The 26046-nt window shown below is 35.2% G+C and overlaps 1 protein-coding gene across 4 annotated transcripts in view; it reads right to left on the bottom strand.

Annotated features, from left to right (window-relative positions):
* The window catches only part of LRBA (LPS responsive beige-like anchor protein), a 709127-nt gene that overhangs the window by 232282 nt on the left and 450799 nt on the right, over positions 1-26046 (bottom strand). The gene's annotated exons all lie outside the window — the stretch shown is intronic.

The raw sequence follows: 26046 nt of genomic DNA, 5'->3' as shown, positions 1-26046 counted from the left end.
CCTTTTATTACTAAGAGTTTTATCAATAACGGGTATTTAGTTTTGTCACACATACCCCCCTACCCCTGTATCTAGTGAGATATTATTTCTTTTAACAGTGTCAACTATGGTGATGGGTTTTTCAAATGTTGAAACAAACCTATATTCCTGAGAAAAAAGCCTAACTTGTCAAGATAGCCTTTTAAAAGATTGCTTAATTTATTATTGTTACTTTTTCCACCTACATTCATAAAAGTCTAAAGTTTTCTTTTAAAAGCTGTCTTCAGGGTTTTGATAGCCTTGTAAAATGAGCTGATAACTGTTTCTTCCTTTTCTATTTTTCAAAAGAGATTAGGTAAAATTTATATTACGTCTTCCTTAAATATTTGATAGGATTCACCAGGAAAGTTAGCTGAAACTGGGCCTTTCTTTTTAGGATGGCTTTTAAGCCTGCACTCTTTCTTCTTGTTTGTTCTTCTTTTAAATATAGAAAGAGCTATTCAAGTTATTTTTATTTCTAATTAAGGGAGCTTTGGAAGTTTAAGGCTTTCTAGGAATTCATTCTTTTTATCTCTGTTGTCAAACTTATTCTTTTTGTGGCTTTTAAGATTTAAATAATGTCCTCACATTCATTCACAGTATTAGTAATTCTGCCTTCTCTCTTATTTATCAATTTGGTTAGATGTTTCTCAAGCTTAGTGAACTTTATAAAGAATCAGCTTTTGGCTCCATTGTTCTTCGTTTTCTTTTTCATTGATTTTCTTTCTTTATCTTCATTAAATCCTTCCTTATGCTTACTTTGGGTTTCCTCTTCTTCTTCCAATATCTTCGTGATGAAGCTTAGACCTATGATTTTAAACTTCCATTTCTTTTTCATATAATGTTATTTACAACATTGTGAATTTTATAGATTTTCCTCAAAGTATTGTTTTATCTATATCCCACAAATTTGCTATTTGTTTTCATTGTGATTTAAAAATATTCTAATGTCCCTTGTGATTTCTTCTTCTTTTATTTAATGGACTGTGTTGCTTAATTTAGAAGATTTCGGGCTTTCCAGATATGTTTCTTATTTTGATTTCTGGTTTAACTGCATTGTGAATAGAGAACATATTTGCTAGAACTTAAATTCTGTCAAGTCAACAAATGTTTTCTTAAGACCCACCAAACGGTTTTCACGGTAAATTTTGCTTCTTCACTTATAACTTCTGGAGTTATGTGTAATGTTGTTTTTAAAGTTTTCTTTTTTCTTTTCTGTCCATCCCACAGCATATGGAGTTCCCAACCCAGGGATCAGATCCGGGCTGCAGTTGCAACCTACACAACTAAGGCAATGCCAGATCCTTAACCCACTGTGCCAGGACGGAAATGGAACCTGCTTCCCTGCACTCCAGAGACACCGCCGATCCCATTCCACCACAGCAGGAACTCTGATTTTTAAGCTTTTAAATCAAAGTATAGCATTAATTGATTTACAATATTATATAAGTTATAGGTGTGCAATAATTCACAATTTTTAAAGGTTATTCTCCATTTATACTTACTAAAAATATTTTCTATATTCCCATTTTGTACAATATTATCCTTGTAGCTTATTTTATACCTAATAGTTTATATTAGATTATACCTAATCCCCTACTCCTGTGTTCCCCTTCCCTGCTTCCCTCTCCCCACTGGTAATCATGGAGTTTGTTCTCTGTGTCTCTAAGCATAACGTTTTATCAGTGGCAATTAGGTTGATAGTGTTCCAGTCTTCTATACAGTTACTGACTTTATGCCTGTTGTTCAACCAATTACTAAGAGAGAAAATTTTAAATTTCCAACAATATATTGTGGATTTATTTCTCCCTTTGGTTCCTTCAGTTTTTGCTGTTTCAGTCTCTAGCATCAAATAGATGCTATGTCAGTTTCCTATTAACAAATTAACAATTTCCTATTGTTGCTATAACAAATTAGCACAAATAAGTGGCTTAGAACACGCAAAATTATCTTAGTCTTGGAGGTTAGAATTCCGAAATGGGTCTTTATAGGATAAAACAACACAATCTGAGCTCCTTCTGGAATTCTGCCTTTTCCAGCTTTCCCTGTCTTTTCCAACTTCTAGAGACAACCTGCATCCTTTGGCCAACAGCCCCTTCTTCCTCCATCTTCGAAGCCAACGCACAGAATCTTTAAATCTGACATTTGCTTCTGACATCACACTTCATTCTTTGAACTCTCCCACCTCTTCTTTCTCTTACAGGAGCCCTTGTATTTTTATTGGGTACACCCAGATAATCCAGGATAATCCCCCCACCCCCACCTCAGATCCTTAACCTAATCAGCTCTGCAAAGTCCTTTTCTCGTGTAAGGTACATATTCACACGTTCTGAGAACAGGCATACAGACAACTTTGGGGAACCCTTATTCTGTCTACCACAGACATTCAGGATCGTGATATCTCCTGCATCAATTGGACCTCTTATTATAAAATGCTCTTAATCTCTGTCAATATTCCTATAACCTATTTTTAATATTGAGATTTCAGGTTTCTTATGATTAGTGTTTGCACGGTCTTACGTATCTTTTTAATCATCCTCGACTCTTTAGATTTAATTACATATTTTGTAAACATGTAGTAGTGTCTTTAGTAGCCAGAAGATCTCTGTTTTTAAATGTTCAATCTTAATTAGATCATTTACATTCAAGGTAATTACTGATATGGTTGGTTTTAAGTCCATCATCTTTTTATTTGTTCTCTGAGTCCTTTTTCTTTCAACATTCTTTTGGATTAAGTATATTTTTAGTATTCCATTTGACCTCTTGTATTGGCTTATTACCTATAGCATGCTGTTTTATTTCTTAGTGATTATTTATACTTCTCACAACAGTTTAACCTCAGATAATGACATACCTCTCCTTGACATGCAATGTAAGAATCCTAAAAACAGTTCCTTTTCAGGCTTTGTTTGAACAAGTATAGACTAGTCTATCTTAACCAAGGATAGAGCAGAGTAGTCTGCTATAAGCACTTCTTATACTCAGTCATAAAATGGAATAATTGGCGTAGGACAGGGTAGCAGAAATTGATCTTAACTTACAATTACACCTCTAACAATCCATACCATTCCTTTGCTGACACTACTTTTCACCAAGGCAAATGACTATCCTCCACCTCTCCCTCCACAGAAATTGATCCATAGGCACTTTCAAAGTTTATTTCAACACAATTTTACCTCAATAAACATGAAGGTAAGAATGACCACTGGTGGCACATCCAGGCTACTGTGAATCCTCAACTTTCTAAGGGATAAATCCAAGATCAATGCACCTAAACACTGAGTTCACTATGATCTACTCAATGGAAAATAAACTAATTCAACTGGTATTTTGTACATTTATCCATAATGTGGACTTTGCTTCTTAAACCTGACATTATATTTATCAAAGGCTTCCACAGAGGTAGTTATATATTTCACTGATGAAGAAATATAATAGGTAGTATTCTGAGTAAAAAAAAATACTAAGTTTTGCACTTAGGCTAAAGGCAATAAACAGTCCCTTCAACCTACAAATGTGGTAGGTTGACCATAAACCAACAATTAGGTCCATCCAAAAAATGTTATAAATATTAGTTCAATGCATAGGTTGGCTCACAAAATACTATTTTGCCCTCAAGGTGATTGAATCATGTAGGTACTCTGAATTTTCCCAAGGCCAAAGTCCTTTTAGTTTCTTCCCATCACAACCTTAAAACTTGACAGAAACAATAATTTTTGCAGAGATTAATCATAGTTAAAATTTTTTAAGTAAAGAAGAGCCTATGTATGTCTTGATACTTGTTTAGAAAGTTCAGGATCTACTAAATACATTGTCCAATTATACAGATCCAAGTCTACTAAGGGTAAATTTTTCTTAAAATACATATTACTGAAAAGAAATTTATATGTAACTTTTTCTTTCTTTCTTTTATTTATTTATTTTTGTCTTTTTAGGGCCACAACAGCAGCACATGGAGGTTCCTAGGCTGGGGGTCAAATTGGAGCTGTGGCTGCCAGCCTATAACAGGCCACAGCAACTTGGGATCTGAGCCACGACTGCGAACTACACCACAGCTCACAGTAATGCCAGATCCTTAACCCACTGAGCGAGGCCAGGGATTGAACCCACAACCTCATGGATGCTAGTCGGAATCATTTCCACCGAGCCACGATGGGAACTCCAACTTTTTTTTTAATAATGTTTTTATATAACATATCAGCTATAAGGTGAGCTTCAAAAGGCATTGCTCATAGTCTACATATTTGGAAAACTGACAAAGTATTACTTTCTTCCATTTCTAGGCAGCAGATGACATGCTGATTTTTTTTTCTCCTTATAAGAGAACACATTTTGGCTTTAATAGTTTTTCAGTTATGTTCTTTTCCTCATAGTCCCAAAGATTCATTACTTTGATGACCATTTATCAGAGATTCAAGTTCAATCTATAATGCCCATTGAGATAGCCAATAATTCAGCCTCAGTGACGGTGTGTGTGAAAATGGGCTGTGTCCTAGATAAATGGCCTACCTGCCTCTGACATAGATTAGGTCATCATTCAAACTAACCACAGATCTTTACAACAAATACAAGGAAATACAGGTTCACTTTAGCTGATGTTTCAGTTTTTGTGTAGATTCATCCTTTGAGATAGCTCTAATATTATAAAAAAAAATTATAGCATAGGCTCAAAAAGCCAAGATTCAGTAATACAATGATAAAGACATTTCCTAAGTTTTACAAACCATCAATTGTTCAATATACACCTATATATCTGACTTTTCTTTTACATTAGGGCACCTTCTAAATCTCAGCTATTTCAATCTAATTAAAAGTGTATAAAGTATATTATGCTAAGGTTACAGACAAGAAAAGCCATTATAGGCACATACCTCTTTTCATATTCAAGTAAGACTTGTTGTGTTCCAATCAAATCTTTGTTCTCTTCCCATTGCCTTGCTATTGATGAAAGAAGTCAATACTACTTAGAGAGAGAATCTGGCTGGCTACATGGACAGCCCCTCCCAGGATGGAATTATCTTGGTAAATTCAACAGTCCAGAGTTTATGCACTAATCTTACAGTAGGTTCAGAAATAGAAACAAAACAAGATTCATCTGTCAGGAAAAGATTCCTATTAACCAAGTAGACAGAGATCAAAATATAGAAAAATGATTTTTTTTAATATGTAAAAAGCACAGTGATTGATAAGAAGACTAGACAGACTATATTCTTTACCTATAGGGAAAAGAAGAAAGGCAGATTAAATTCAGCATGACACTTTACTAATTTAAATAAGGAATGTAACAGCTGTCTTCTGGTTCATGTTAAAAAAGTGAGTATAAATTCTTCACTTCTCTTGCCCTATGACACACTTTAAAGTTTAGATCACTTAACCTCCTTTTCCAGCTCGCTTTTTTCTTGCCTTCCTCTGTAAGGGAGGTTTCTCTCCTTCCACAATGCCCTCTCTTGCAGGTAAAGATTGTCTTTTAGTCCAGGTTAATGACATATAAAGAAAATTGCAAAGGGAGACAAATGTAGGAAAAGTATCATTTTCTCAATAAAGATGTGCTATTGTGTCTTTTCTCCCTTCCCTTTTTTCATCTTCCTTTAAAGCTTTATATTATGAAAAATTTTAGACATACACAAAAATAGACTTGTTCTATATACCCATCATACAATTTCACGAACTTCGTCAATTTTGTATCCTCTTTTCCTATCTCAATTTTTTCTTTGGGGAATACTTCTGAGTGTTTTCAGCACAACATTCATCCACACTGTCATATTCAATCTCCAACAAATGAAGAGGTTTTTTTTTTATTACCAAACATGCTGTCATTATTACATTTAACAAAAGTAATAATTCCCTAACATTATCCCTTAAAAACCCCAATTACCTCAAAAATACCCCCATTCCTCTTTAACTGGTTACAAACAGTAATGAAACAAAGTCCACATGTTACTACTGGTTGGTATGTTTTTCCTGTTTTTATTCAATAATAAACTTCCCTCCCTTTATACCATTTCTTTTTTTAAGAGAAACTGGGTTATTTGTTCTACAAAAATTCCCACATTCTGTATTTGGCTGATTGTTTCTTCATGGTATCATTTAATTTGTTCCTCTATCCCCAACTCCTAGAAGCAAACATTTCCCCCAAATGAGATACAAGCATGCCATGGAATCTGCAGAGTTATTTATAGGAAAAAAAGTTTTGCATTCTCAACATAGAGAATTTTCCTTTTAATCCTATTATTTAGAAACTATAACCTAAGCATTAGGGGCATTCAAGTGCTTCCAGGTAAATTTCAGTAAAAAGAACTAAGAAATGTGCGCCAAGGCACCCCAGGTCACTGTAGCCAAATCACAAGGGCACTGCAGGACTCTTTAAACTTTTGAGAAACACAGCAATAATCAACATCTGTCAAATGTCATACAAACTACTAGCTTGAGATCAAGTTTTAATATTAGATTACATGACATTTCTTTCAATCATGTCACATTTTTGCAAAACTCAATTTTCAGCAGCAGCAGCAGGGATAAAGAGCAAGTGTCAAGTTAAAATCAATATGGAAGAGGAAATGAGAAAGGAGATAACCAATGTGATTTCAATGTTAGAAAAAGCTATGCAAGGCCAAAGAGGAGCACATCCCGTCCATAAGTAATTATGGTTATAAGAATAAAAGAAAAACAATTTTAATTTATATAATTTTTTTCAAACAACCACTGCATAAATACTTTATAAGTCATTTGGAACTAATTATTTAATAAACAGAGCTGTTAGGCATTTCTTTTAGCCTAGAGTTGGGTTCCCAATCGCAGCACTGTTGACATTTTAAACTAGATTTTTTTGTTTTGTTTTGTTTTTTTGTTTTTTGTCTTTTTAGGGCTGCACCGCAGCATATAGAGGTTCCCAGGCTAGGGTTCTAATTGGAGGTATAGCTGCTGGCCTAAGCCAGAGCCACAGCAAGGCCAGATATGAGCCGTGTCTGCAACCTACACCACAGCTCACAGCAACACCAGATCCTTAACTCACTGAGTGAGGCCAGGGATCGAACCTACAACTTCATGGTTCCTAGTTGGATTCATTTCCGCTGTGCCACGATGGGAACTCCTAGACCTGATGGTTCTTTATCGTGGGGAACTGCGTTGTGTGCATTATGGAATATTTAAAAGTACCCCTGGCTGGCTACTAAGTAGCACTCCTCAAGCTGTGACAAGGACAAATGGCTCTAGACATTGCTAAATTTCTCATGGGGGGTTGGGGGTAAAGAAGAAGGTTAAAATCACTGCTGGTTGAGAACCAATGGCCTAGAGTCACTGCAAAAAAAATTACTTAACATTAAGGGTACCATGAATCAAGAAGATTTGGAAAACTGAATTTTTTTAGGAAAATACAAAAAAAAATGAGTTAGTACTAATCTTTCTAATTCAAAGTTAAGATTATGGTATTTTTAATTATTTAATTCTATATTTGAATCATTTTTTCTTATGCTGAAAAAGTTGGTTCCTAATAAAAAATTAACCTAAGTACTTATTGCTTTATTTTGAAAAATACATGTAGAGTTTCAAAAAGGCAAATCAATATTCTACGAAACATTAAGCTTAAGAATTTCTTTGTAGGAGTTGCCGTAGTGGCTCAGTGGTTAATGAACCTGACTAGAATCCAGGAAGACACGGGTTTGATCCATGGCCTCATGCTCAGTGGGTTAAGGATCCAGTGTTGCTGTGAGCTGTGGTGTATGTCAGACTCGGCTTGGATCTGGTGTTGCTGTGGCTGTGGTGTAGGCCAGCAGCTGTAGCTCCGATTCGACCCCTAGCCTAGGAACCTCCATATGCTGCGGGTGCGGCCCTAAAAAGACAAAAAAATAAAAATAAAAAAGAATTTCCTTGTAAATTTTACTCTTATAGTTGCATGTCCAACTATAAATACTATAACCAGAATACTTTTAGTGTTACTTGAAATAATTATCTGTGTAGTTCTGCCATGAAGTTAATGGGTAGCTGGTTCATTTATTTCTATTTGCATTTTTTGCTTTCTTTCTTCTTTTTAGGATCACACTTGTGGCTTATGGAAGTTCCTGGGGTAAGGGTCAAATAGGAGCTGCAGCTACTGGCCTACACCACAGCCACAGCAACACCAGATCCCCAGAACCTGTTTCCTCACGGACACTATGTTGGGTTCTTAACCTGCTGAGCCACAACGGGAACTCCAAATTGTTATGACTTTTATTCCATTTTTCTTGCCTGTCACATACCTTGCAATTATGAAGAGCAATGTATAAAAACATAAGACAGGGTGTAATAACTGGAGAAGTAGAAAAACCTGGATAATTGAAAGCATGACTGAATAGCTGAACCACATCAATAACTACCTGATAGGTCATAAATATAACTCCTATTTATGTAAAATACTTTCAGTTGGTGTTTTAGTTACTTGCAACCAAATGCCTTCATATCTGACCTAACCTCATTAAAATGATGTAAGAAGGAATAAAAAAGGCATCAACCCAAAGGACAAAAGGGGTATAAAAACGGAGACAGCAGCATAGAGATTTCAGTAACACTTTAGAAGATATAAAGATACACAACAGTGGTCATTAATTTATGAAAGGAATGATGTCACAACCAAATGGTCACTAAATCACTATGCAAACCTTAAATTCTCAGCTCTTAAACACACTAGGGAACACAGAAAATAAGTTCACAAAACAAGGAAGACAGATTACAATTCTACAGAGCCTAGCTAGACCCCAAATATCTCCCTCAAGCTGAAGATTTTTCTTCCATTTTTCTCTCCTGTCTCCTCTTCCACAGGAAACCTGAGATTCATTTACTGAGAAATTAGGAAATTATTTACACAGTGAAAAATAAGAGTAAGCTACATAAATGCCACAAAGCAGAAAAGAGAAAGTCACCCTATTTCCTACTCTCCCTTATTTGTTCTCAGGCTATCAGGAGGCTCATTATGCATCCTCTACTCCTTCCATCCTCAGTACACACATAACTCTCAGACTGGTAAAAAAGGATTCTTACTTGGAGAAACTGAATGATCCCAAAGAAAAGGCATTCAGATGCTGATACTTGACTGGGTCTGCCAATGAAGTGGATGGATAACAGGCTGCTAACACTATTAAGAAAAAAAAAAAAAAAAAAAAAAGCCCAAGAAACATACTGGGATATAAATACAGAGCTTCCAGTTAGGTTTTAGGAGTTGCAATTAACAGCAATGTATCTCCTATAATTTGAGGAAAGAGTCCAATATGACAAACATCAAAACAAATAGAAAACAAAACAAAACAAAACAAAATTCAGAAGGAGGAAAGAGAATTCAGCGAACAGAATGAGACTCTTAACACAAATATTTAATAGACCTTGTAACAATAAGAAAAGTAAAATGCTACCCCTCCCTCTGAAAAAGAAAAAAAGAAAAATGAAATCTTTACAATTAAAAACACAAAATCCCTCAGTGAAAAGACTAAAAGATAAAGTTGAGAAAACTCTCAAGGAAATAGAAGGGGATAAAAAAAGAGAGAAGAGGAGGAAAGAAAATACACGAAAATTAAAGGATGAATCCAGGATATACATTTCTGAAAATAGAGAAAATAGAAGGAAATAAATCAGGAAAAATATTTCAGGATTGAAGGTCACAAGTCTCAAGATACAAAAAGTCTACCCAGTACCCAGATCAATGAATGAAGTAAGATCTACAAATAAATAAAAAACTGAACTGGAGATAAAGGCCCCAAGATTTTCCAAAAAAGAATCATATTCAGAATCATAAGAATGAACTAACACTTTTCAACAGCAGCAATGGAAGTTAGGCAGATTTCAAATTTCTGAAGGAAAGTGATATGCAACCTGCAATTACATACCCAGTCTAACCATCAATCACATCTGAAAAAGACCAAACATTATTTCGTATTGAAAAAACTTCAAAAAAAAAAAAAAAGTCACATCTTACACACTTCTTTGGAAGCTAACAGAGGATGTGCATTCACCAAACAAGGAGTCATAAGCCAAGGAAGAGGAAGAATGAGATTAGGAAACAGAACCCAATGCATCATCAATCCTAAAATGAGAGCTATGAGTGAGGCCAAAAAAGGCAAACAATCCAGGAGACTGGAGCAGAAAGGTGGAGGAAAACGTAAATGTGCTAGATATTGTTTCCATACTCTCAGCATCACCCCTGCTCTTCTAAGCTCTATCCTGTATAGCAGGAACTGAAAACTTACAATCTGTACTTTGCACATCCTGTGCCAGCAGATTTTTAGTTTAGAGCCCACAATGAAAGCAGCTGTACAAAATTTAGATGACAGTAGAGAATGAGAAGCCATTATTCTCTAGGGTCCTCAGAAGGCAGAAACAGTGGCTTTCAGGTGTCAAAGACTACTGATATTAGTAGTTGTGGTTTATCTGCAATTCCTGTTCTGCCACATTCTTACAAACCAGCAGTGGTTTTCCACTGGTTGTATAGGCCTCTAATTCCATTTATTAAATTATGGAAAATGCTTTGTTTTCCTCACCTAAAACTGACAAATCAGGATCCATTAGGCAAAAATACAAAATTCATGGATCACCTGATAACCCTTATTAAATGGTTTTCAACAATGACCATTGCTCACATAGCCACCACAGGGTACAATCAACCTTTGACTTAAGATTGCGATAGAGCTATAGCTGAAGGAGACAGGAAATCATTTGAGAGGAATACACTGGCAGAATGACACATTCTTCATTATACATTCTTCATTTCTACAAAAAGGAAGTCTATATGTAAAGTTTAGTTGATGAGTTTTTGAAAATAGCAGCCTGCATCTATATTTTATATTTTTAATTTTTTATATATTTTATTTTATTTTATTGCCCCATGATATACGGAGTTCTCGGGCCAGGGATCAGATCTGAGCCACAACTGCAACCTAAGCCTGTTGTAACAGGCAACGCTGTATCCTTAACCCATTGTGTTGGGCTGGGGATCGGACCTGTGTCCTGGCCACTAATCCCATTGTGCCATAGTAGGAACTCCTATTTATTTATTTTTAAGGCAGTAAGGTTACTTTGGAGGCGTGGGTCCAGGCATAGGGCAGAATATTACTTTTAGTTACTAAAGAGTATATCAGCAACATTAAATTTTTTATGTAGGTAATATCTTACTTAAAAGCAATTTAAAAAAAAACTAGTAAAGAAAAACAATGGCAATAACAAACAGAACTAAGATTTAAAACTTGCATAAAACATAGTTGTAAAATAATTGGGATCTTCCATCCTTTGAATGAGGACTTTTATAACCTTTTCTATCTATTTATATCTTTTATAGCTATTTATAGGAGAGACCAAACCACAATCAGATCATTTTTCTGTTATGTGTGGAATCAAATGAAGGAAGTTGAGCAAAATAATTAAAATTTTAATTTCCTCAGCTTATCACAGCCTGACACATCTTTCTCCACATTGGGACCAAACATACTACTACCTAGACTTAAAGAGTATGGAGGTAGCTTTTCCCATAAAAAGAACATATTGTTGTACATCACACGTCAAAATTTCACATATTATAGCTATAATATCTGATAGGTAGTGCCAACGATTCTTTCTGAAATTACTCTGTTTATGCTTCCACAATTGTCCAGTGTCCCCAGATGACTGGCTTATTGGCAGAGGTGGGTTTGTGTGTTTGTAAAAACAGGATTTAGAGTAAGACTGTCTGATCTGGAAGCCACCCTACTTTTACAAGGAGTACAAATGCTTCTTTTTTTTGTCTTTTCTAGGACTGCACCCAGAAGTTCCCAGGCTAGGGGTCTAATCAGAGCTGTAGCCTCCAGCCTACGCCAGAGCCACAGCAATGCAGGATCCTAGCCGCGTCTTCGACCTACACCACAGCTCAGGGCAACGCCGCCCATTGAGCAAGGCCAGGGATGGAACCCGCAACCTCATGGTTCCTAGTCAGATTCGTTAACCACTGAGCCATGACGAGAACTCCAACACATGCTTCTTCTTTAAAGTGTTTTGTGCTGATCTAAAAGTTAAATCTCCATTTTTCCAAGATTTTGTATTATTTAGGGAGTCAGTTAACTTGGTACCAGCGGTGACATCATTGAGCCCCATGTACAATGAACACTATCACCCTATATTTAAAGCAAGGATTCAACTTAAGACAGATGGACTCTAACAACCAGTAAATTTTCTCCTACTTTTATTATGAACAATTTCAAACATACATCTAAAGCAGAGAGAAGAATATAGTGAATTTGCATGTACCCATCACCTAGATTCAATAATGATAATTCTGCCAATCTTGGTTTTTCTATTCCCTGATACATTTTTCTTTCCAGAGTATTTTAAAAAGTAATACCAGGAGTTCCCATTGTAGCTCATCAGTAATGAACCCGACTAGTACCTATGAGGATGCGGATTCAATCCCTGGCCTCGCTCAGTGGGTTAAGGATCCGGCATTGCGGTGAGCTGTGATGTAGGTCGCAGACTCGGCTCAGATCTGGCATTGCTGTGGCTTAGGTGTAGGAAGGCAGCTGCAGCTCCAATTCGACCCATAGCCTGGGAACCTCCATATGCCTGGGGTGTGGCCCTAAGAAGAAAAAGAAAAACAAAAGTAATGCCAGACATCATGTCATTTTATCATCTTTGCATTCTAAAACATGGACCAAACTATCTCTGCTGATCATGGCAGAAATTAATATTTAAGTAGATACTCATAACTTTTGACACTGAATATCTGACTGTTCTGGTGTAAGAAGAAATACATCTTAGGGATTGTGATTTATTTTGGTCATGGCTCATACAACTTTGGAAGATGATTTAAGAGAACTGCCCATCCTCCAGTGTGAAACCCTTCAGGACATCTACTTGCCAGAAGGTACAAAAGTGTTAAGGAATCAGAAAAGTTTAGAGCAAACAAGGAGAGAAATAAAGTGATCTAGGGAAAGAATTGTTAAGAGGAATAAGGAAAAGTATAAATTTAGAGACAAACACTAAATTACCCAGGAATGCTGGTTGCTGGAAAAAAATTTGACTTACTGTAACAGACACCATCAGGGGCCCTGTTGATACCCCTTGAAACTTAAAGTGTCTTTCTGCAGACTTTCAACTCCAGGATTGACAGCTCTGTGCCTCAGGGCTCTGTGCCTGAGCAGAGGACTTCAACTGGAATAACTCTCAGAGGTTGGTGTATAAATATCACAGTTCCCTCACTCTCAGAAGGGATAATTCTTTGATATCTTTTGCACTGTTTCCAAAAATTTCCATAGAAACCCCTTCAGTAGTGGGCTGAATAAGATGCCCATCACACTCTCTTTTCCCTGTATCATTTTTTTTCTAACTTCCCTGTTGCTGTCACCTAAATTTCCCAAACATGCTACTTGCACTTGAACCCGTGTCTCAGTACCTCAATCTGCGGAAACTGGAACTAAGACAATTACTAAACAAGATTCTTTCCTGGCTCTTTTAGATTTCATTATTTTATTTTATTTTTTTAGTATCACAATTTTCTATTTTTCTAAAATAGAGGAATGTTTTTTAGGTACGTGTTTTTTAAAAAAGATGTTTATTTTTTCCATTATAGTTGATTTAGTGTTCTATCAATTTCAACCATACAGCAAAGTGACCCAGTCATATATATATATATATATATATATATATATATATATATATATATATATATTATTTTTCTCAAATTATCCTCCATCATGTTTCATCACAGGTGACTAGATATAATTCCCTGTGCTATATATCAGGATCACATTGCTTATCCACTCCAAATACAATAGTTTGCATCCATAAGCAAAAAGAGAAAGATCCCACGGTCTTTGCATACTTTATATCATTAAATTCTGCTAACAATAATGTAAAGTAAGAGTTATACAAACAGAGAAGCTCAAAAAGTTGTCTCTATAGCTTCACTGTTGGGATGTGAATGCAGGAATAAAGCAAGATTAGGAAAACTACCAGCAATGACAGTTAGTTAAACCTGACTCTACATACGCCCCTTTTCCCAACCCAGCTTCATCCAGCTTTATTTCCTCAAAGCACTGTATTATCTGAAATTATCCTGCTCATCTATTTATTTACTTATTAATTATCTCTCCTCCTCACCCCCTTTAGAATGGAAGATACACAAAAACAAGGACTTTGCTGGGAGTTCCCATTGTGGCTCAGCAGGATACGAACCTGACTAGTATCCATGAGGATCCAGTGTTCAATCCCTGGCCTCACTCAGTGGATTAAGGATCCAGTGTTCAATCCCTGGCCTCGCTCAGTGGGTTAAGGATCCAGTGTCACTGTGATCTGTGGTGCAGGCCAGTAGCTGCAGCTCTGATATGACCCCTAGCCTGGGAAATATGCCACAAGTGTGCCCTAAAAAAAACTAAAGCAAAAAAAAAAAAAAAAAGCAAGACATTTTGTCCTTATTAGTATATATCCTCAGAGCTGGGAGGAGATTTAAGCACATTTAAGAATATCTGTTGAATGAACAATTTATCCTCATAATCAAACAAAATAGTTTGGCCTGTATTTTATAACTCCTTTATTTTTTCTAGATTTCCTGCAACTCAATCCCACTTTGATAACTTCCCAGAAACATGCTTCCTTGCACTTCCAATCATTCTTCTTTCTGCCTTGAGGCCTCCGCATTTCCTCCTCTCTCTACCTGGAATATTCTTTCCTTAGACGGCCCTCAGGGCAGTTCTCTCACTTCATCCAGGTCTCTTCTGAAACAATGGGTTTCATTATTGCTGCTACTTTTAACAACAGAGGAACATTACTGCTTTACTTTTTGCCTTGGTAATTATCACCAAATGACAAACAAACTAGCCTGCTGAGTGAGGGAAGTATATTGTTCATATTTCTTTATCTTGTATTCTCAATACTTGGCAACCCTGGCACATAGTGGGCATTCAACAAATTTTGTGGAATGAATGGATGGGCACAAACTAAATTAATACTACTACAGAAACAACCTCCAAAAAATTACCTTGGTTTTCTGAAATCTTTTTCAAAAATATCAAGAGTAGGAATTCCCTTGTGGTGCAGCGGGTTAAGGATCCTGTGTCACTGCAGCAGCTCAAGTCGCTGCTGTGCCGCAGGTTCGATCCCTGGCCTAGGAACTTCCACATCCACAGGTGTGGCCAAAAAATACATATATCAATAATAAATGTGAAACTATGGAGACTTGGATAAGTAGAACTACATGCTTAACTACAGTCCAACAGAAGGGCTTAGGTTTAGATTCTGTTGATGAAGGGAAGACAGAGCACACAGACTTTCTACACTCTTAGATATACTTTCTCACTCTCAGATAAGAAATTCAGCTGCTGTGTTAGGCCTCTACCAATACCATATAAAACCTAAACTTCATGCATGTTTGATTAAAAATTATCTTGTTAGTTTTAGGTCTGTTTTCTAGCCACCACTGTTAGTTTTCAACAGTTTAATGAAAACTGAAAAAGATGAAGTAGCCTTTTTTATACGGCGTGCTCTTACAGATCCTGTAGGGCACTGTCATTCTCACCTCCTTCTTGGAGCTGGATTGATTGCTCTTTTTCCTTATGTTCATTAATCTCATCACCTTATCTTTTATACCACTTCATTTTAGCAGAAAGGTAATAATAAAACCCTCATCCATTATCCTTTTACTCATCTAGTCAAGCGGAAATGGTTAATAACATGCTACAAATTGAACTTCAATCACCTCATTTTCTCCTTTGTTGAATACACATTAAAATATATTCCAAAAGTGCAATTTGTTTTACAGGAGAATTTGTGTTATATTGCTACAGACAACTAAAATTAAGTGTTTCTCAGTTCGGTTATTAAATATATCCAAGTGCTCTTTTATCGATAATACTAAAACATTAACTCATTTTATTAGGGTATAATAATACAAGAGGCTTATCTCCCAGAACACAAAGACATCTAGCCTACCTAATAGTATGTGTTAGATGATGGGTCATTTATCTCTAAGAGAAAAATACCAGTGATAATTTATGAATTGGTACATTATTACAGATGAAATTGCTCTCTATTTTTAAAAGTTAATTTGTTTACATGCAGCCTTATCTTGAAATGCAAGCCCTATTAGTGAGGAAGTCTATAACTGTCATATAAAATAGAAAGAGAAGAATAGATATATACATAAAATAGAAAGACATAATGATTTAAGATTTTAAAAATACGCCATTTTGAATGGAACAAATATATAATTTTACTGCGATTTTCAAAAAGCAAAAGGAAAAATGACTTAAAATTATACATTTTTATATACATTACAACTAAATCTTTGCTGAAGTGAGTTCTAATGATCTTGAAACTATTAGGGGGAAAACAGCTATCTTTAAGTGAAGAAAAGATTTTCCACTAATTTGGGTGGGAATCTTCTGTTTATTTGTAACTGGGCATGTCCACCAACTGACTAAAAACTAGGTTTACAGTAAATCTGTAAAATTTAATTAAATAATCAAGATTCATTGGAAATTATCTTCCAATCATCCTAAACAAAGGTTCTCTGACCGTAAGAAAAAATTTACCACCGAACTTAATATTACTATTTGAGCCCCCAAACTGTACCACAAGTGAAGAATAAAACTCACCCTTAAAATGAAGAAAAAAATACTTATACCTATAAATCTATTTTCTTACACCATGGCTTCAAAAAGTGTCTTTCTTATCAATTAAATTGTTTTAGTATAAAACGTGCACAAAGATGATATACAACAATTACAAAGTTATTAAATTTGATAGCATCGTTTACTCAATGTTTCGGTATCCCAGAATTAAGAAGAGGTATCAATTTTTGCTTACATTTAAGATTTTTTTTAGAACCTAATGCAGTGTTCAGAATAAATAAGTGCATTCTTTTTTTGCATGATTTCACACTGCTTATCTTAGTGGAAGGTTTTTAAGATACCTATCATATTAGGCACAAATTACATATCATAATTACATTATGTCCTCCAGGAATAAATCCTTGTTTTCTGTAAACTACACAAAATAAAAGAATATTATGATAGTAATAGGTTAAAATTATTAAACATTTATTTCCTACAAAGAACTTGTAACATATTACTAAGTTCATATTTCATACGTTGAATATATATTTTCATTTTATAGAGGAAAGAATTAGTATTTTAATAGTATTTAGCATATGAAAGCTGGAAAGGAATCAATAAATAAGCCTATATATTCAACAGTTTTGATTTCAATCTCTAAACATCCTTGAACAATACCAGACGCCAATGCCTATAAGCAAATGAGTTCATCAATTTAATGAGGACTCAGGCAAATCAACTGCTTAATGAGAATTCCAGCTAATGCGGCAGAGGTTTTATTCCAGAGCTGTCAAAATCAGTGCGATAAAACTGTGACAAACTGATGAAAGCCTATGTCTTTTTAAAATCAACATTTCATGTAATTAATGGCAAATAGCAAAATGTGATCATTTTAAAATAATTTTGGAAGTTCCCTTGTGGGGCAGTGGGTTAAGGATAGTGTTGCCACTGCTGTTGGTGCAGGATGTAACCGCAGCATGGGTTTGTTCCCTGGCCTAGGAACTTCCACATGCTGCAAGTGTAGCCAAAAAACAACCCAATTTTATTCATACCCTTTGTATTTTAATGTGTTTTAATACTTAAACATAATGGTTTTAATTTTTTACACTCCTGACCCTTCTCTTATCCTTATTGTAACTTATCTCTCTCAATTTTCTCTCTCCATGTTTGTTCTCTTTCTACACTGAGATATATATACATGGAATGTCACCATTTGAACAAGAAGAAATCTTTTCTTTTTTTCTCTTTTTAGGGTCACACCCACCCAGGCTAGGGGTTGAATCGAAGCTGTAGCCACCGGCCCTATACCACAGCCACAGCAACACAGGATCCAAACCACGTCTGTGACCTACACCACAGCTCATGGCAACACTGGATCCTTAACTCACTGAGCAAGGCCAGGGATTGAACCTACTAGTTGGGTTCTTCACCGCTGAGCTACGAGGATAACTCTCACAAGAACAAATCTTAATTACTGTTTTTGCAACCAGCAATTTCCAAGTTAATGGTTAGAAAAATAACATTATTTAAGCTTTCTTGTTAGCTGAATGATGCTCTTGTTCATAATGTGGACAACTATCTACTTTAAAAACAAAATTAAGAATATCCTAAATTGGAGGTAGAAAATATCTTTTAACAGTCTTTAAAGTAAAAAATACTTTCATCCTTAAGACAAATATCACTCCTCCAGCTTCGCAGAGGCATAGGGTTGGGAGCACACCCTTTATGTGAGTGCTAAGGTGTCTGGAGCACTGTGCATCTCCTCACGTGTTCGAACAGAAGGTACCATCGTGCCGATGCCAGTTTGTCCCAAATGATTTCATCTCATCAAGACTTCACATTTAACTTCCAGTTTACAGGAATTACAAAGAATAGAAAAACAAGCTAAATAATTACTACAAGAATGCAAATAGATAAATCTTATAACATAGGACATTATATAGGGCAAAGGGCCTTGGGTCTTCAACAAGTAAATACCATGAATAAAGAATTGTTCTAGAATTAAAAAAAAAAAAAAAAAAGGCTTAAGGGACAAAACTACCAGATACAAGGTACAGTCTTGGTTTGGGGAAAGAAGATATAAATAATATTTTGGGGACAAAAATGATACATTTAGGTATAAGTTAGGTGTGAGATAATATTAAATAATATTATTAATTTTGTTGAGAATGCCTATATTTCCTTTTAAAATATTATTATTAACCAACTCAATGATGTACAAAGGCTGTATATATTAGTGCAATTATCTAACAGAAGATATAGCCAAAGAACCTAGGAAGAGAGGCTCTACACCAGGAAAATCAACTTTAGAGAGAATCCTACTTAGAAACTATACAGTATTGACCCAAATTTTAAAGCTATTCTGTTGCCTTAAAAGTTTTAACCATATATACTATTAAATGAGGTAACTTTCCTGATTTTCAGTATGGATCTTCCTAACATGGAACACTCAAAATCCTAACAATGGTTTCAAAAAAGAGTGGTTCTATCAATCATGGTTACACTTGCTTACAGGTAAATCCTAACTAAAAATGTTTTAAGAAAATAGGAATTTTTCTTTCTTGTTAAGTAACAAAGGTAATGCAAAAGTAGTAAGCTGGTTACTGGCTCAGTGGCTCAAGGACACAAAGCTTGAGGTCTCTAATTTTCTTGGTTGTTTCAACTATGATGTTTAAGTTTCAGGAAGGGAATAGAGGAAGAAGGACAAAGAGGAAAAGGCAAGGTTGGGCCAAGTCAGCTCTACTCATATAACACTTTCCCAAAACCCCAACTCAGCAACTTCCACTTACACCTTATGGCCAAAACTTTGACTAACTGCCAGTCGTAACTACAAGGAAAGTTAGGAAAGTGTGTGTGTGTGTGTGTGTGTGTGTGTGTGCGCGCGCGCGCACATTAGGCTGGGAACACTGATGTCTTTCAATATTCAAGGTCTTGTCTTTTTTCTTAAATGTTCTCATATAATGTGTCTGAAACTATTTTCATTGAAACTATTTCTTATTTCCTAAGGTAATGCCAAATATAGAACTTGCCCTTCTTTTCAAAACATTTATGGAGAAAAAAAATTTATCAGAGATAGGATAAATTATTTTGCCAAAGGTATCAATTTCAGACGGCTAAATACAATTTTAATGGTTTCTACTATCATTTTTAAAAAATCAATCAATAAAAAGCACATATTATTTTATGTCTCAATCATGTCTTGCATTTTACAGTAGTATTCTACAATGTGTGGTATTTTTTAACCAATTTTTATGTTTAAAATAAATCTCAAACAAGTGTATTCACTGGCTCCCTCCCAAAGGTAACTTCAGATATTTCCGTCTTTCCTAAAGCCCCACCCCATTCCCCAGAGGCACTATAACCAATAGGAAAAAGGCTGAATTCTGGAATCAGACTGAGTGCAAACCGACTCTAGCAATTTTGGGTAAATTACTTAATTTCTCTGGACCTTACTTTCTTCAATTGTAAAATAGTAATAATAATTATAAGAATTAAATGAGGTAACATATATAAAACTCCTAGAACATCAGGCGTTTCAAGTATTTTCTTGTTACTGCTACTACCTTTTCCTTTGAGATACACTCGTTAAGCATGTAAGTGTACACCAGACACCGGGCTGAAGTCCAGAAATGCATGTTATGACCAAGTCACAAGTTTACTTTGTAACACAAGTTTACCATCATTTATTATTATAAGAAATGAATATTGAGTTTGTTTTCTACAGCTATAGAGAAGGCACAGTAAAATAAAAGTTATAAAGCAATGAAAAAAATTTAAAGTGATTGAAGATTCTAGACAGTTCCTGTCTCCTGTAATAGCCAGCTAAGAAGGTCCTTAAAAGACAAACCCAGAGTCAAACAAAAATAACAGTAACTCAAACAGTTAATCTTTTCAGAATTTCTACTCCATTTAACTATAAATTTGATAGTGACATAGCCACGATCATATAAAAAAGAAATTTAATAAAAGTCTCATAGCAAACTTTAAGAATATTCAAGATACCTTATGATATTAAAAAGCAGAAAAAATAATTTTATATTGTCTTGCCATTAAAACATAAAAATGGACATAAATTGCCACTGCAAATACCAAAAACATAAACAGAAGTGCTGCTCTGCCAGTCTTCCAAAAAAAAAAAAAAAAAAAACCCTCCAAAAATGGGACACAAATATTTATTAACTCAAAAGGACTTTGCTAATTATGTAAATGTCTATCTTTTCTACATGTGATTTCATTCCTCCCTTTCCCCCAATTAACAACCCTGCCAAATGTTTGGACTTGAAAAGGCCACAGCTTTATACACAATTAACAGTCAAATTCTAACACAAATTACATGTCATTCTTATCTCTGTATACACATTGGACTCCTATATCTTGTTGCCAGCAGGCAGCTTGCACTAGAGAATACATCCTGAATTTGTTTAATGTCTAGGAATAACATTTCACACCTAGAAAGGAGATACTATCCACTGCCAGCTATGTGAACCAAATCTGCCATGCTCTCTCCTTTTTATTTTGTTCAGACTTATCCTTTCATCTGTTTTAACAAACATTTTCTTGAAGCATAAGATATAAAAATAATCTTCATTATTCTTTAACAAATTCAGAGCAATTATATGAATTTTCACATAGGGTAAACATATTTTCTAAGCTAGAAACTGGGGAAATATCATTTGACAAATCATCTGACTCTAAGAAAAAATATTTCAAATTGGATAAATTCTATAAAATTAGATATGTATGGTCATAATATCTATGACTGTTTCTCTAGCAAGGCTTTTCAACAATAGAAACATTAGAAATTATCAGTTTCTTATTTGGGTATACCAAATAAGTGCTATTCTGCCAGTCTTCCAAAAAAAAAAAAAAGTATACCAATCATTACTTCAAAATGCTCAAACATGCCCTAATCTTTTTTTTTTTTTTTCTTTTTAAGGCCACACCTATAGCATGTAGAGGTTCCCGGGCTAGAAGTTGAATCAAAGCTGCAGCTGCTGGCCTACACCATATCCACAGCAACTTGGGATCCAAGCCATGTCTGCAACCTATACCACAGCTCACGGCAACACTGGATCCTTAACCCGCTGAGCAAGGCCAGGGATCAACTCTGCAATCTCATGGATACTAGTCAGATTTGTTTCTGCTGAACCATGACAGGAACTCCAAACATGCTCTAATCTTTTGAAGTGTAATATTTTATTATGAGGATACCTCCATAAATATCATTTATATAATAAAGAGGTGATTAAAATATATCTCATACATATTAATACATATACCTTATGTTTTAAAAATAATATAAAAGGAACTCTGTAAAGCCAAGAGATTTCTTATAATACAAATATCATTCCCAATTAACTATCTTTAAATAGGTAAATCTGATTGGTTAGTGACCAACTTTTCAGTAGTCACTCACTGGGCTCAGAATAATTCCAATTCCTTTAATGAGCATCTGTCTACCTGTCCAGCTTCATCACCAACAACCTCCTCCCTGTATCCTAAGCTCCAACCATACTACAATTCTTTCTGTTTCTCCATTTCAACCAAGCTCTCTCTCAAACTGCTATCTTTCCCAGGGCTTAGAATACAAACATACTTTCCGGATTTATCTAGTAGATTCCTAATTGTCACTCAGTTCAGAGTATAAATGTCATTTCTTCAGTGAAGGCTTCCATGAACTCCCTCTTTCCATCCCCTGCCACCAAAACATTTACTGTAATATACTGGAACTGCTTATTGATCACCCTCTGCTGGACTATAAGCTCTGTGAGCATGGCTAAGAATCATGTCTGTCCTGCTCACTACTGGAATCCCAAGGTCCACACGTAAGGGCCTAAACTTCAATAACTATTTCATTTCTAAAATATGTGGTTGTGAAGTTCCCGTCGTGGCTCAGCGGAAACGAATCTGACTAGTATCCATGAGGATGCAGGTTCGATCCCTGGCCTCGCTCAGTGAGTTAAAAATACGGGGTTGCCGTCAGCTGTGGTACAGATCACAGACATGGCTCAGATCTGGTGTTGCTGTGGTTGTGGTGTAGGTTGGTGGCTACGGCTCTCATTTGACCCCTAGCCTGGGAACCTCCATATGCGGCAGGTGCAGCCCCCCGAAAAATTGGAAAATTAAAAAAAATAAAGTATGTGTATCAAGTCATAATGAAGCTCATATGTATTATAACAGTCATTTAAAATATACTCTCCTCCCATCACTACAAATTCCCTTCTATGAGTGTAAAATGCTCTGACAACTGGAAGGAGTAGGAGAAGGAATGGGGAGTGAGAGGGAGATGAAGGAAAAGAAGAGTCAGAAGGGGCAGAATGAGGATGGCAAGGGGGAGGGAAAAGAGAAGGAAGAAACTGTGACAGCTTGCCCATAGCATTCAATGTGGTGCAATGGTGGGGGTGGGGGTGGGGAGTAGTGAATCTGAAGTCAGTATCCTAGATTTGAGTCCAAACTGCATCACCTGCTACCTGTAGGATGCTGTGAAAGTCTTTGTGCTTAAGGTCACAAAGACTCAATCTTCTCATCTGTAAAAGGGAATAGTAATGCCTGTCCTGCTGATCTCAGAGAACTATGAGGTACTAATGCAATTAAGCTTGTGAAAGCCCTTAAAAACTGTGAAGCACTTCATAACAAAAGGAACTGTTAACATCTTTATTAATATGGTAATTAAGGTCATCTCAGCTAAAAAGGCTGCTTACTAGTCATTTCAGAAAATTTATGGATTATTTATGAACTAAATTTAAAAATTATTACAAAAGTTTATAGTCAAAAGACTGTTACAAACCAGTAATACAATAAGTTTTTAAAAAGGAGTTCCCGCTATGGCACAAGTTAAGGATATGGCACCCTGCCACAGCTGTGTGTAGGTTGCAGCTGAGGCTTAGATTTGATCCCTATCCTGGGAACTTTCATATGCTGCAGCTGCAGCCCCCCCAAATTTTTTTTCAAATATACTAAGATCTCCTTGCTATAACAGCAGAACATCTCCTGAAATTTCTTGTCCTTTGTAATATCTGATATTAAGTTCATTATAAATTTTTTATTTCTCTTATCGCATTTAAAAATTCTACATGTGGACACTGTTATTGTTCTGAGACAATAATCATAATCTTTTGTAAAATAAAAACTTGAACATTGTACCTTTGTTTCTTTAAGATTTTGCAACCTAACTCTTGGTTAGATGGTGCATACGAACTGTCTGCTTTATAATCTCTATTTTAAGATTTTTAATAGGAACATATGTTCTGAATAATGGATAAGATAGTAAATATTTTATTTCAAATTTGAGGTTAAGGATTTTTTAAAAAGTGTAAAGTTAGATTATAACTAATTTTAAGCCTTCACTAAGGTAGTCATTTAAAATGTGATTAAATAATGACACCAAATTCTTTTAACTCACTTTGCAATAGTTATTCATGATTCTATCACCTACCTGGAATAAAAATAATTCTGTTCCTTAGTTTTTGAGTGTTATAAAATTTAAGGCTTCCAGAATTCAATGATAATCCTTTTGAGGGAATAGTTTACTTGAAAAGGAGAAAGATTTTTTTCTTTCTTCCTACCCATCATAAAATTACAGATATAATCATAAACAGCAGGTTTCCTCAAAAGCTCTGAAGGTATACATCACATTACTGTAGGTAAAGTCTGAATAAACAAATCTTTACATCCTCATTTTTCATATACAAGAAGCGTCTGTATATTTTGCAAAAAGAATACTATTGCGATATTATGACTTTGAACTAAAGCTGCAAAATCATACCATTCAACTAAAGGTTTCTTTAGCAATATTAACATGGCCACGCTGCACATGTTACTTTTAGCTTCTTTATGTACAACAAACTGCATTCAATTGGTGAACAAATACAATGTTTAGTATCATATTTAAAACCACCATTCAAACCTTTTCTTAATGCTATTATCAGTTTTTCTTTTGCAACAATTTTGTGTATAAAAATAAAAGCACTGGATTTTTATTAGTGCTGCCCCTTCTTTGTTTTGCTCCACTCTGCAAAGCCCTTTGGGGACACTAAGCCTGCATTTACCATAATACGGATTAAACTTTCTTTGTCCCATTGCATAGGGTTTGTTAGCAGGTTAGTCTTTTTACATTTTTCACAGGCAGCCTGCAGCTTACCCTTTAGGCCTCACTCAAAATACTTCTGTGGATTTACAAAAATGCCAGAGTGGTCTTGAGGTTAATTGGAAGATAAGTGCAGCCTTTAACATAGAGACTCATTAAACATTTAGCCTTACCACAATCCACTATCCTTGGAAAAGAAAAGTTCTGGGGCCACTTCAGAAATAACAAGACAGTAAAATAGTTTTTGAAAATGACCATTGGTTGTTTTAAATACCGGGTGTAACTGCTCTAAAGGTGATATTTCCCTGGTCAACTCTGGATTTTGCCTAATACGTATTGATCATAGATAAAAATGACCAGATTTTCTAAAGCAACCAAAAGGTAAAATCTTCCAAGTTGATGTTGAGAGCTTTGAAGTAAAATTCAACTGACCAGCAGTGACAGGTAATACTTATTTCTAAACAACAACAACAAAAATGAATTCTGGGATTTATATTTTGTTGATTCTGTCCAAATAAATCACCATACTCACAAATATTGGTCTATTACAGCCTAATGGAAACATTTACCAAAAAAAAAAAAAACAAAAACAAAAACAAACAAAAACAAAAACAAAAACCCTTGTAAAATAATTTTGAAAATAAATTATTTCTTTAATTTCTGAAACACATATAGAAGTACATAACACTTTAAATGAAATCTGAAGTGTACTCATTGCTATTAGGTTATTTTTTTTATAATTATGCAAGTGGATTGTTATCCAGATTAACTTTTCCGTCCCCCTATTGCCTTCCAACACTATCACTCACACTTAGAAAGAAAGAAAAAAAAGAGAGAGAGAAAAAAAGAAAATGTGACAAAACACACAGACACTTGAAGTAAAGGATTAGACATATTTGCCCAAGATGCAGATAACAAAAGCAAAAGTGAAGAAAATTGAAGAGACAGCCAAACTTCAGCAACAAAATGGTTAAAGAATCTGAAGCATTGTTCTCTTTATTTTAAAAGTCCACTATATTGTGAGCAGCGCAAACATCAGACAAGTTAAGATTACTGACCATTATCTCCTTAATTTTCTCCGCTTTCCCTCACATTCCCTCTTGCTATCTGGGCACCATTTTTCTAAAGCTTTATTTCTGCTAAGAAGTAAACTTTCCCTAATCCACCTATTATAGAAACTTTAATTGGATTGGGAGCAGGGTGGTGTATAAAATAGCCCCTATTCACTCAAAAGGATTGTAGTTTTAGGGACTTAAAGGCGAAAGGTATTGTGAAAGAAAATCCTCAGGGAATCAAGGATTAAAATCTGGCTCTCTTAAATTTATCAACTCCAGAACACAAATGAACAGTTTCCTTAAACAGGTAACTTTCCAAAAACATGGCACAGCAAAAAAGACATTAAAATTT

This window comes from Phacochoerus africanus, chromosome 10, assembly GCF_016906955.1.
Source record: "Phacochoerus africanus isolate WHEZ1 chromosome 10, ROS_Pafr_v1, whole genome shotgun sequence".
Lineage (NCBI taxonomy): Eukaryota > Metazoa > Chordata > Mammalia > Artiodactyla > Suidae > Phacochoerus > Phacochoerus africanus.
Note: the sequence above shows the minus strand (reverse complement) of the source record. Positions and strands in the feature narration are given on the sequence as shown.